At 46.0% G+C, this 13,087-nt stretch overlaps 1 protein-coding gene across 1 annotated transcript in view; it reads left to right on the top strand.

The window, feature by feature from the left end:
• Nucleotides 1-13,087, top strand: part of LOC115163320 (protocadherin-16) — a 200,011-nt gene that overhangs the window by 122,625 nt on the left and 64,299 nt on the right. The window lies entirely within an intron of this gene.

The raw sequence follows: 13,087 nt of genomic DNA, 5'->3' as shown, positions 1-13,087 counted from the left end.
TTTGGATCATGATAGATCCTTGTGATGTGAACACCGAGGAACTTGAAGCTCTCTACCCACACCACTACAGCCCCGTTGATGTGAATGAGGGCGTGCTCGGCCCTCCGTTTCCTGTAGTCCACCATCAGCTCCTTTGTCTTACTGACGTTGAGGGAGAGGTTGTTGTCCTGGCACCAAACTGCCAGGTCACTGACCTCCTCCCTATAGGCTGTCTCATCATCATCGGGGATCAGGCCTACCACCATTGTGTCATCGGCAAACTTAATGATGGTGTCGGAGTCGTGGGTGAACAGGGAGTACTAAGCACGCTCCCCTGAGGTGCTCTCTTGTTAAGGGTCAGTGTGGCGGATGTGTTGTTACCAACCTTTACCACCTGGGAGCGGCCTTTCAGGTTGTCCAGGATCCAGTTGCAGAGGGAAGTGTTCAGTCCCAGGGACCGTAGCTTAGTGATGCACTTCAAGGGCACTATAGTGCTGAACTCTGAGCTGTAGTCAACGAACAGCATTCTCACGTAGGTGTTCCTTTTGTCCAAGTGAAGTGTGATCACACAGTCTTCCGGAACAGCTGATGATCTCACACAATGGTTCAGTGTTGCTTGCCTCTAAGCGAGCGTAGAAGGCATTTAGCTTTTCTGGTAGGCTCATGTCAGTGGACAGCTCGTGGCTGCGTTTTCTTTTGTAATCCGTGATCGCTTGCAAGCCCTGCCACATCCACCGAGCATCAGAGCCAGTGTAGTAGGATTCGGTCTTAGTCCTGTATTTATAATGTTTCAGGTAAGATCCAAGTGCAGACGGTCTTTAAGTAACAATGTTTATTACATCAACAGGGGCAGGAAAATGACAGGTCAAGGCAGGCAGGTGTCGATAATCCAGAGTGGTGGTGCAAAGGTACAGGACGGCAGGCAGGCTCAGGGGCAGGTCAGGCAGAGGTCGGTAATCCAGAGTAGGGGCAACGGTACAGGACAGCAGGTAGGCTCAGAGTCAGAGGCAGGCAGAGTGGTCAGGCAGGCAGGCTCAGAGTCAGGACAGGCAAGGGTCCAAACCAGAAGGGCGAGAAAAAGAGAGAGTGGGGAAAAGCAGGAGCTGAGAAAAATGCTGGTTGACTTGACAAACAAGACAAACAGAGAACACAGGTATAAATGCACAGGGGGGATAATGGGGAAGATGGGCAACACCTGGAGGGGGGTCGAGACAATCACAAGGACAGGTGGAACAGATCAGGGCGGGACAGTATTGACGCTTTGCCTGTTTGATGGTTTGTCCCGCTCCTTGATAGCGGCAGCTCTAGCCTTTAGCTCAGTGTGGTTGTTGCCTGTAACCCATAGCTTCTGGTTGGGATATGTACGTACGGTCACTGTGGGGACGATGTCGTCAATTCACCTATTAATGAAGTCTGTATCTGATGTGGTAAACTCCTCAATGCCATCGGATGAATCCTGGAACATATTCCAGTCTGTGCTACAAAACAGTCCTGTAGTGTAGCATTTGCTTCATCAGCCCATTTCCGAATTGAGTGTGTCACTGGTACTTCCTGTTTCAGTTTTTGCTTGTAAGCAAGAATCAAGAGGATATAGTATGGTCAGATTTGCCAAAAGGAGGACACCTTTTTCCCTCCCCAGGACCCCTTCTTCCCCTTAAATGACTTGCTGCTTTAATCACTCCCAGATGGGGATGCCAGATGAAACACACACTGGCCGTTACAGAGAGAGGAAGATGACAGGAGAGAGAAGAGATAAGAGGAGATAGCGAGAGGACAAAGGAAGAGAGGAGAGAAAGATAAACCTTACCCTCCATCCCCTCTTTGCACTCTGCCTCCTAGTGTCATTATACCCTGTCTTCCATATTAACTCTCCCCCTACATAGGCTGGGTTTAAATAGGCAGCCCAATTATTATATTTTTCCCACTAATTGGTCTTTTGACCAGTCAAATCAGGTCTTTTCACATCAGATATTTTTCAGAGCCGATCTGAATGGTCAACAGAAAAAATATCAGAATTGGGCTGCCTGTCTTAATGCAGCCATTGTGGACTAGCCCTAGTCAGAAGTAGTGCACTATGTAGGGAATAGGGTCCAGCCCAGCCTCGGCAGGTTTATGTCAACACTACACAGTGGAAAATAAAAAGAGCAAGTTCATGAAACCACTGTTATTCTAGTAACCAATGCCTCAAGGTATCGCTAAAGCTAACTCAGACAACTCCATGGCTTAAGACTGCAGAATCCATAGATACTCATGAGAAATTAGGGTCTTGGGTTTTTCCTAACCCTGGCTGAGTCCCAAATTGCACCCTATTCCCTTTATAGTGCACTTCTTTCGACCAGAGCCCATTTGAGGGTAGACCTTAAGACCCAACAACACTATCTGATCCAACCTATAGTGAGGTCAACACTGAATTTAGTAGTCTGGTCAGGCTGGGATAAAGTGTCATTGATCTATCATTGAAAGCTCACACAGCTCTGTCAGTCAGCCAGTCAGACTGCCAGTCATGTCAGTCAGTCAGTCAGTCAGAGCCAGTCATTCAGTATTAATAAATAGCGATCGCCTGGTTGCATGCCCAGACCAGCAAGGACAGTTGGAAATAATTGAAATATTGAGAGGACAGAGCCTGATGATGATAATGTTTTGGCATGGCGGCAGTATGACAGTATACTTCTTGGAGGGGAGAGAGAGAGGTCAGTGCATGATGATGATAATGTTTTGGCATGGCGGCAGTATGACAGTATAATTCTTGGAGGGGAGAGAGAGAGGTCAGTGCATGATGATGATAATGTTTTGGCATGGTGGCAGTATGACAGTATACTTCTTGGAGGGGAGAGAGAGAGGTCAGTGCATGATGTTGATAATGTTTTGGCATGGCGGCAGTATGACAGTATACTTCTTGGAGGGGAGAGAGAGAGAGGTCAGTGCATGATGATGATAATGTTTTGGCATGGCGGCAGTATGACAGTATATTTCTTGGAGGGGAGAGAGAGAGGTCAGTGCATGATGATGATAATGTTTTGGCATGGCGGCAGTATGACAGTATACTTCTTGGAGGGGAGAGAGAGAGAGGTCAGTGCATGATGATGATAATGTTTTGGCATGGCGGCAGTATGACAGTATACTTCTTGGAGGGGAGAGAGAGAGGTCAGTGCATGAGGGCTGAGTAAAGACACTAACTGATGCTGACATATATATGATGTTTTACAGAGATGCCATAATGCAGACAGATTCGTTATAATAGACATCTGGACGGACCAGAGCACTTCACAAAGCTGGGAATGCGTCCCAAATGGACCCCTATTCCTTAGTGCACTACTTTTAGCCAGGGCCAATCCCTCTATTCCCTATATAGTGCACTACCTTTAGCCAGGTCCCATCCCTCTATTCCCTATATAGTGCACTACCTTTAGCCAGGTCCCATCCCTCTATTCCCTATATAGTGCACTACCTTTAGCCAGGTCCCATCCCCCTATTCCCTATATAGTGCACTACCTTTAGCCAGGGCCCATCCCTCTATTCCCTATATAGTGCACTAATTTTAGCCAGGGCCCATCCCCCTATTCCCTATATAGTGCACTACCTTTAGCCAGGGCCCATCCCTCTATTCCCTATATAGTGCACTACCTTTAGCCAGGGCCCATCCCCCTATTCCCTATATAGGGCACTATTTTAGCCAGGGCCCATCCCTCTATTCCCTATATAGTGCACTATTTTAGCCAGGGCCCATCCCCCTATTCCCTATATAGTGCACTACTTTTGACCAGGACCCTTATCCCTATGGTGCATGACTCTTGACCAGGGCTCTGTTCCCTATATAGTGTACTACTTTTGACCAGGGCCCATAGGGACTTATGAACCGTTAATTAGTAATCCGCAGAAGAACTCCCATCAGCCATTAGTTCTGTAATTATCAGGAATAAGTGAACAAGCCAGAGGTCCCAAAGGGGGAATCATTGCCCCTATTAGAAAAAACACTTAGATTAGACTACGTGATTTAAATATGAGGCATGGTGGGTGTGTGTGCAACGCTCATTTTAGGGTCTGTTATCTGATAAAGTGCAGTGGGAGAAATGTTTACTCAAAACATTATGTTTTTTCATCGCATCTCCTGCCTATGTACTAGTCCTACTCGGTGGACAACTACAGTGGTCACGTCTCAGTGAGCCTTCCTTCCACCAGACTGCTAGAGGGCCCGACCTGGGCCTCCGGGCCCCGTGTAATGCTCTGTTCCTGTGTGGGCACAGGGGGCCCATCCAGACCTTCAGTCAGAATGCAGAGCCAAAAAGAGTGGAGACCGCGGTCTGGCTTTCAAATCCTGCTTTTCTCTCTCTCTCTCTCTCTCTCTCTGTCTCTCTCTTGTTCTCTTTCTCTCTTGCTCTCTCTTGCTCTTTCTCTCTTGCGCCCTCTCTCTCTGTCTCTCTCTCTCTCGTTCTCTCTCTCTCTTGCTCTCTCTTGCTCTCTCTCTCTTGCGCCCTCTCTCTGTCTCTCTGTCTCTCTGTCTCTCTGTCTCTCTGTCTCTCTCTCTGTCTCTCTGTCTCTCTGGGGAGCCCTGGTAGAACCAGGAGTGAGCAGCTGGGAACTCGTTTGAGTATCTTATCGTCAGTCTTTAATCCTCCTCCTCCTCAATACACAGATGCAGAGGGCTGCATTCAGACATGTACAGTAGTTAGATACATACAAACAATACAGTACTAACAATCCTGACCAGAAATGTGCATGATGTGGTTAGATGTACTGCAGTACAGTATACAGCAGTGGGATGGAGCCCAGGAGGTAGTTTTTCCTATGTGGTGTTTATATTTCCATCAACAGTGTGTGGCCTGCTTCTCCTCATCCCTCTCTTCCTCCCAATCTTTCTCCCTCTTCCTCTGTGTTCATCTCTCTTACCACCAAGCTGGTGTGTGTGTGTGTGGTGGTGGGGGGGGGGGTCGGGTCAGGTGGTGGGGGGGCTGTTGAGACCTCAGCTGTTGGAGAGCTGTATCATGGTGGGGAGCTGTGATTCTGCTGTGGGTTGTTGGACTGAGTACCTGCTGCTTTGGAGTGAAGGCTCAGTGAAAGAGGTTGAGAACTGGGGGAGGATCCCCTCTCTCTTCTCCTCCTACACCCCTCCTCCCTTCATCCTCTACCTCTCTCCTTGTCAGAAGTGATGCCAGGACAATACAGCTGGGAAAGCTCATAGGGGTTCATTGTCCAGCATCCCTCTCTCTCTCTCTCTCTCTCCCTCTCTCCCTCTCTCTGTTTCTCCCTCCCTCTCTCTCTCCCTCTCTCTCTCTCCCTCTCTCTGTTTCTCCCTCCCGCTCTCTCTTTATGTGTGTCTCCCTCTCTCCCTCTCTCTCTCTCTGTTTCTCCCTCTCTCTCTTTGTGTTTGTGCTTTCCTGTTTCTCTGTCTGCTGACTGTCTCAATATCAATCCATCCATATATCACTGTAATGAATCTGTCTCATTAACAACACGTGGGACATTGACCATTTGTGGTGAGAAGAAACTAGTCTGGGGAGTGTCATTCTCAGAACAATAATGTGTGCTGTCATTCTAATGTGTATTGTATGATGCAGGGATGGGCGGCACGGTGAATCAATCAAGAATAGTACCATACACAAGGTGCAATTGAGATATTTGGTTGTGCATTATTCTCTTGTTATGTCAGTCACTGATAGTCAGTTAATTAGCCCATTTCAGAAAAAAATGATTTTTAAGTTAGTTTAGCGGCCAGCTATCTAAACTTGTTATTATGGTTGAATTACTGGCCGAGGGAACTCCACTGATGTTGATACTCAGTCTCACTCGGATATCATATTAAAAACTGCAAAGAATTCTGTCCACCCTATGGCAAAATGTGTAAAATTGCAGGAAATGAGTTATAAAATTGCAAAAACTTCTCTCCACCCCATGGCAAAATATATAGAATTGCAGCAAACTTGCTTTAAAACTGCAACATTTTCTCTACAACCCATGTAAAAATGTGTAGAAATGCACAACATCAACTCTAAACTTAAAAAATGTATTTCCGCTGTCAAGAGGGGGGACACTAAAATATTTTGTTTACAGTGTGTGTGTGGGTGTAGGATGGATGTGGCCCATCTTGTCCATCCCTGGTATAATGCATTGTAGAACGATGGCTATCTGATGGGTATAGACTGCAATGTTTTAAACGCATGTGCACGCACACACGCAGTCACAGATCCTGTACCTTGCCCTAACACAAAGTCCACTGTATCCCACTGGGCACACACTGGTTGAATCAACATTGTTTCCACGTCATTTCAATGAGAAGATGTTGAATTGATGTCTCTTTATGTGCGTCCCTCAGGGATAGATGTCAGTTCCTGTTGAACGTTTACACTGAGGGTGCCACCCTATTCCAAATGTTGTGCACTTCCCTCCCTCTTCCCCTTCCATCTCTCTCTCTCTCTCTCTCTCTCTCTCTCTCTCTCTCTCTCTCTCTCCCTCTCTCCCTCTCTCTCTCTCTCTCTCTCTCTTTCTCTGAAGAAAATATTACTCATGTAGCTTGAGGCAAAACCACCCAATCAGGGCCTCTGCTGCCAAACCAAACAGACCAATGATGGAGTACGTGTGCAGCGGCATACCAACTGGCCAATTAACACACACATCAGCCAGAGGCTCCACCCACACAAACATACTAGCTAAAATATATTACCCAACAGGAGTCCAACATCAGTGGAGAGAGAGACAGAGAACGAGAGAGAGAGATACACTCTGTGTTGCCTCTGCTCCAGACCTCTACTCCAGATCTCTGTTCCAGCTCTGTTCACACTGGGGTCTGTTTCAGGACTATGTAATGGTAGTAGCAGGGTTATACGAGGTCACGCATACTGTACTAACAGTTTGTAGAACAAACATTATGTTAATTCTTAGTGAAGAACATTCATAGTTTACAACAGTCATAGTGTAGAGAGGGAAAACATAAGGGTGGTCAATCCAATCCCTCGTTCAGTCAGTCAGTCTTCCCACCAGTTCTCAGTGTTCTGTTCTGTAGGGAAATGTATTTCTATAAATAGTTCCCACCCAGAGCTGGGACGTGTTCTCCTCAAGGCCAACATGGCTTCTTCTGGCTCCTTCTACAGGGACCAACCACAGAGTGAGAACCAGGGTGGGCCAGGACAGAACAGAACACAGACAGAGGATGTGTCCCAAATGGCAACCTATTTATAGTGCACTACACTATGTAGGGAATAGGGTACCATTTGAGAAGCAGACAGGGCATCCAAACCCTTCAGGCACATTAGACTATAAGTGTAGAGCAGAAATGTACCATCTCCTCTTCTCTCTCCCATGACTCTCCAGCCAGAGAGAGATTGTGCGACAGTGTTGGCTGGAAAGAAGGCTCCACACAGCAGGAACCTGATGGGTGAACTGAACCCAAACCGCACAGTGCCTCAGTTATCTTTGGATCCTCCTTCAGTATGTTTAACTGAGTTCCCAGCCAAAAGTGAATCTCTCCCCAAACTCTTTCTCTTCTCACTCTCTCTCTTTCCCTCTTTCCTTCTCCCTCTTGCCTGTGTCTCCTCACTCCGCAGTCTCTCTCTCAACCTGCCCCTTTCCTCCTCTCCTTCCTCGCTCTCTCTCTCTCTCCCACTCACTTTCCACCTCTCTCTCTCCAACCCCAGTCCTCCTATCTCCGCCTCGCTTCATAAGACATCTCCACCAGGCTCTACTCTACTCTCACACTGAGTAGAGTGAGAACTCTGCTGGCTTCCAACCATCATCTAACAACTCTCCTGCCTTTGAACTTCTAATCCAATAAAAAGGGAACGTTTGCACAACACAGCAGCACCACAGTGGACAGAGCAGAGACCCAGCGGAAGAGGAGAGAAGCCTGAACAATATAAAACAGACTCAGAGGATCACAGTACCAGGCTAAGAGGACACATAGGGCTCTGGTCAAAAGTAGTTCACTATGTAGGGAATAGGGTACCATTTGGGATGCAGACAGAGTATGAGTACAGCAGAGGTCACTGTAGAGGGGATATCCGATACCTGTTAATTTTACATGGGAAAGTGTGAGAACTCTTCTAGCCTGGTTACCAGGTCTGTATGTAGTTCTCTTCTAGCCTGGTTACCAGGTCTAAATGTAGTTCTCTTCTAGCCTGGTTACCAGGTCTGTATATAATTATCTTCTAGCCTGGTTACCAGGTCTGTATGTAGTTCTCTTCTAGCCTGGTTACCAGGTCTGTATTGTATGTAGTTCTCTTCTACCCTCGTTACCAGGTCTGTATGTAGTTTTCTTCTAGCCTGGTTACCAGGTCCGTATGTAGTTTTCTTCTAGCCTGGTTACCAGGTCTGTATGTAGTTCTCTTCTAGCCTGGTTACCAGGTCTGTATGTAGTTCTCTTCTAGCCTGGTTACCAGGTCTGTATGTAGTTCTCTTCTAGCCTGGTTACCAGGTCTGTATTGTATGTAGTTCTCTTCTAGCCTGGTTACCAGGTCTGTATTGTATGTAGTTCTCTTCTAGCCTGGTTACCAGGTCTGTATTGTATGTAGTTCTCTTCTAGCCTGGTTACCAGGTCTGTATTGTATGTAGTTTTCTTCTAGCCTGGTTACCAGGTCTGTATTGTATGTAGTTCTCTTCTAGCCTGGTTACCAGGTCTGTATGTAGTTTTCTTCTAGCCTGGTTACCAGGTCTGTATTGTATGTAGTTTTCTTCTAGCCTGGTTACCAGGTCTGTATGTAGTTCTCTTCTAGCCTGGTTACCAGGTCTGTATTGTATGTAGTTTTCTTCTAGCCTGGTTACCAGGTCTGTATGTAGTTCTCTTCTAGCCTGGTTACCAGGTCTGTATTGTATGTAGTTCTCTTCTAGCCTGGTTACCAGGTCTGTATGTAGTTCTCTTCTAGCCTGGTTACCAGGTCTGTATTGTATGTAGTTCTCTTCTAGCCTGGTTACCAGGTCTGTATGTAGTTTTCTTCTAGCCTGGTTACCAGGTCTGTATGTAGTTCTCTTCTAGCCTGGTTACCAGGTCTGTATTGTATGTAGTTCTCTTCTAGCCTGGTTACCAGGTCTGTATGTAGTTCCCCCTCTAGCCTGGTTACCAGGTCTGTATGTAGTTTTCTTCTAGCCTGGTTACCAGGTCTGTATGTAGTTCTCTTCTAGCCTGGTTACCAGGTCTGTATGTAGTTCTCTTCTAGCCTGGTTACCAGGTCTGTATTGTATGTAGTTCTCTTCTAGCCTGGTTACCAGGTCTGTATGTAGTTCTCTTCTAGCCTGGTTACCAGGTCTGTATTGTATGTAGTTCTCTTCTAGCCTGGTTACCAGGTCTGTATTGTATGTAGTTCTCTTCTAGCCTGGTTACCAGGTCTGTATTGTATGTAGTTCTCTTCTAGCCTGGTTACCAGGTCTGTATTGTATGTAGTTCTCTTCTAGCCTGGTTACCAGGTCTGTATTGTATGTAGTTCTCTTCTAGCCTGGTTACCAGGTCTGTATTGTATGTAGTTTTCTTCTAGCCTGGTTACCAGGTCTGTATGTAGTTTTCTTCTAGCCTGGTTACCAGGTCTGTATTGTATGTAGTTTTCTTCTAGCCTGGTTACCAGGTCTGTATTGTATGTAGTTTTCTTCTAGCCTGGTTACCAGGTCTGTATGTAGTTCTCTTCTAGCCTGGTTACCAGGTCTGTATGTAGTTCTCTTCTAGCCTGGTTACCAGGTCTGTATGTAGTTTTCTTCTAGCCTGGTTACCAGGTCTGTATTGTATGTAGTTTTCTTCTAGCCTGGTTACCAGGTCTGTATGTAGTTCTCTTCTAGCCTGGTTACCAGGTCTGTATGTAGTTCTCTTCTAGCCTGGTTACCAGGTCTGTATGTAGTTCTCTTCTAGCCTGGTTACCAGGTCTGTATGTAGTTTTCTTCTAGCCTGGTTACCAGGTCTGTATTGTATGTAGTTTTCTTCTAGCCTGGTTACCAGGTCTGTATGTAGTTTTCTTCTAGCCTGGTTACCAGGTCTGTATGTAGTTCTCTTCTAGCCTGGTTACCAGGTCTGTATGTAGTTCTCTTCTAGCCTGGTTACCAGGTCTGTATTGTATGTAGTTCTCTTCTAGCCTGGTTACCAGGTCTGTATTGTATGTAGTTTTCTTCTAGCCTGGTTACCAGGTCTGTATGTAGTTTTCTTCTAGCCTGGTTACCAGGTCTGTATTGTATGTAGTTTTCTTCTAGCCTGGTTACCAGGTCTGTATGTAGTTATCTTCTAGCCTGGTTACCAGGTCTGTATGTAGTTCTCTTCTAGCCTGGTTACCAGGTCTGTATGTAGTTCTCTTCTAGCCTGGTTACCAGGTCTGTATGTAGTTTTCTTCTAGCCTGGTTACCAGGTCTGTATGTAGTTCTCTTCTAGCCTGGTTACCAGGTCTGTATGTAGTTTTCTTCTAGCCTGGTTACCAGGTCTGTATGTAGTTTTCTTCTAGCCTGGTTACCAGGTCTGTATGTAGTTCTCTTCTAGCCTGGTTACCAGGTCTGTATTGTATGTAGTTTTCTTCTAGCCTGGTTACCAGGTCTGTATGTAGTTCTCTTCTAGCCTGGTTACCAGGTCTGTATGTAGTTTTCTTCTAGCCTGGTTACCAGGTCTGTATTGTATGTAGTTTTCTTCTAGCCTGGTTACCAGGTCTGTATGTAGTTCTCTTCTAGCCTGGTTACCAGGTCTGTATGTAGTTTTCTTCTAGCCTGGTTACCAGGTCTGTATGTAGTTTTCTTCTAGCCTGGTTACCAGGTCTGTATGTAGTTTTCTTCTAGCCTGGTTACCAGGTCTGTATGTAGTTTTCTTCTAGCCTAGTTACCAGGTCTGTATGTAGTTCTTTATCCAACACCTGTGACTGACTCATTGTCAATGAAATTCAAGAACAAAAACATTTGGATGAAGCACACAAAGCCCTAGCTGTTGTTTATAAGCGTTTGAACAAGACAGCAGCTGATTGGCTAATGTCTACAGTTTGTATTGGGTGAGAGTTCACTCACCTTGTGTAGAAGAGGTTAGAGTTCAGAGTTCAGCTTCACAGACACCTGGCTGTGTCCCAAATGTCATACCTGTACCCTATTCAGTGCATTGTTTTTGATCAGCCCACTATATAGGGGCCCTGAGCCTTATTCCATTAGCTAGAGGAGACTGTAACTGTACTCTATGATGGAAACCATGGATTCAAGATGGAAATGTATAACACAAAACACATACATCCCTGCCAAGACTTGAACTGAGCTGCACTGTTGGTTAACGTAAGTACAGTATGTGTTCACCGCTGTGACTGTGGGTGTGTCCCAAATGACACCCTATTCCCTATGTAATGCACTACTTTTGGCCAGAGCCCTATGGGGGAATAAGGAATAGGGTGCCATTTGGGACGCATTCTGTATAAAGGGAAGGAACGGTCTGGCTGTGATTAGAATTATACCAACACAACAGCAGATACCAGATTGACATTATGACATGGTGAGTGGACATCAATCTTCATCACATGGTTTTTATTAGTCTTAACACATTGTGAGTGATTTACACCTCCCCCTCATCTCTCTCTCTCTCTCTCTTTATCTCTTTCACCCTCTCTCTCCCTCCATCTCTCTCACTATGTATGATGTACAGCAGCTCCTTCCATCAGGACTTTATGAAGACTTTTAATGAACGCCAGAGAGGTTATTTTATTGGGTTAATCCTCCTCGTCACTCCGGGTTATCTGTCTGTCTGTGGTTTGGCTAATTATTCTGTCTCCGTCAGAATGAGGCTGCATTATGTGGAGATGTGATATACTGTCATCTGAAATGGCATCCTTTTTTCTATGTAGTGTACTACTTATGACCAGGGCTCATAGGGCACTTTGTAGGGAATGGGGTGCCATTTGGGACACGTCTCTAGACAGGCAGACCTAGTCCTCAGACTCAGCTCCAGGGCTCCAGCCCCATGTCACTGATATGCTGTTATTAACCGAGAATGAAAGAAGAATAGAGATTCCAGGTCCCTGAGAGTTGAGATCATTCTGATTGCTTTCCTCAGGTGTAGCATTGTGAACGTTTAGGGTTCTATATCATTTCCATTGTACCTTCATTATAGTACAACAAAAAACGAATCTGCCTTTGGAGCTAAGTATATGCTTACGTCGAGAGGGTTTCGTTTAGAGCAGGGTTATTATAGTCAAACATAGGATATCCACTGGATATGTTTGTCAATGTGTGTTTCCCTGAAATCAAGCGTGGAGAGATTGTAGATAACAGTTGGATCAGTACATCTGTCTCTATCATGTACAACAGGCATCAGGGTGGTGAGAGCATGCTGAACTGGAGGTGAACCTGTCCACATGCCTCATATTACTCCTGATATCTTCACAACATACTACAGCCTCAAAGCTCGCAATCCTTGGACTTTACTGTTCTCTCTCTCTCTCTCCTCTCTCCTCTCTCCTCTCTCCTCCTCCTCTCTCTCTCTCTTCTCTCTCTCTCTCTCTCTCCTCTCTTCTCTCTTCCTCTTCTCTCTCTCTCCTCTCTTCTCTCTTCCTCTTCTCTCTCTTCTCTCTCTTCTCTCTCCTCTCTCCTCTCTTCTTTCTCCTCTCTCCTCTCTCCTCTCTCCTCTCTCCTCTCTTCTCTCTTCTCTCTCCTCTCTTCTCTCTCTCGACCAGATTAGTATTCAGATGTTGTGTCCAATCACCTCTGAGACAGAGCTGTGGTGTGTGAGCTGTGGTTGGTGCTGTGCACTTCTTGTCTCTCGGCAGTCATGTAGAATGTTAATTCATTAGTTCACCATTCACAATGGGCCTGCACTCTCTCTGTCTCTCTTTCTCTCTCTCTCTCTCCCTGGTCACCCTATCCATCTCTCTGGTCATCCAATCCATCTCTCTGGTCACCCTATCCATCTCTCTGGTCATCCAATATATCTCTCTGGTCACCCTATCCATCTCTCTGGTCATCCTATCCATCTCTCTGGTCATCCTATCCATCTCTCTCTCTGGTCATCCAATCCATCTCTCTGGTCACCCTATCCATCTCTCTGGTCATCCTATCCATCTCTCTGGTCATCCTATCCATCTCTCTCTCTGGTCATCCAATCCATCTCTCTGGTCACCCTATCCATCTGTCTCTCTGTCACCCTATCCATCTCTCTGGTCATCCTATCCATCTCTCTGGTCATCCT

This window comes from Salmo trutta, chromosome 26 (genome assembly GCF_901001165.1).
Source record: "Salmo trutta chromosome 26, fSalTru1.1, whole genome shotgun sequence".
NCBI classification, from domain to species: Eukaryota; Metazoa; Chordata; class Actinopteri; order Salmoniformes; family Salmonidae; genus Salmo; species Salmo trutta.
Note: the sequence above shows the minus strand (reverse complement) of the source record. Positions and strands in the feature narration are given on the sequence as shown.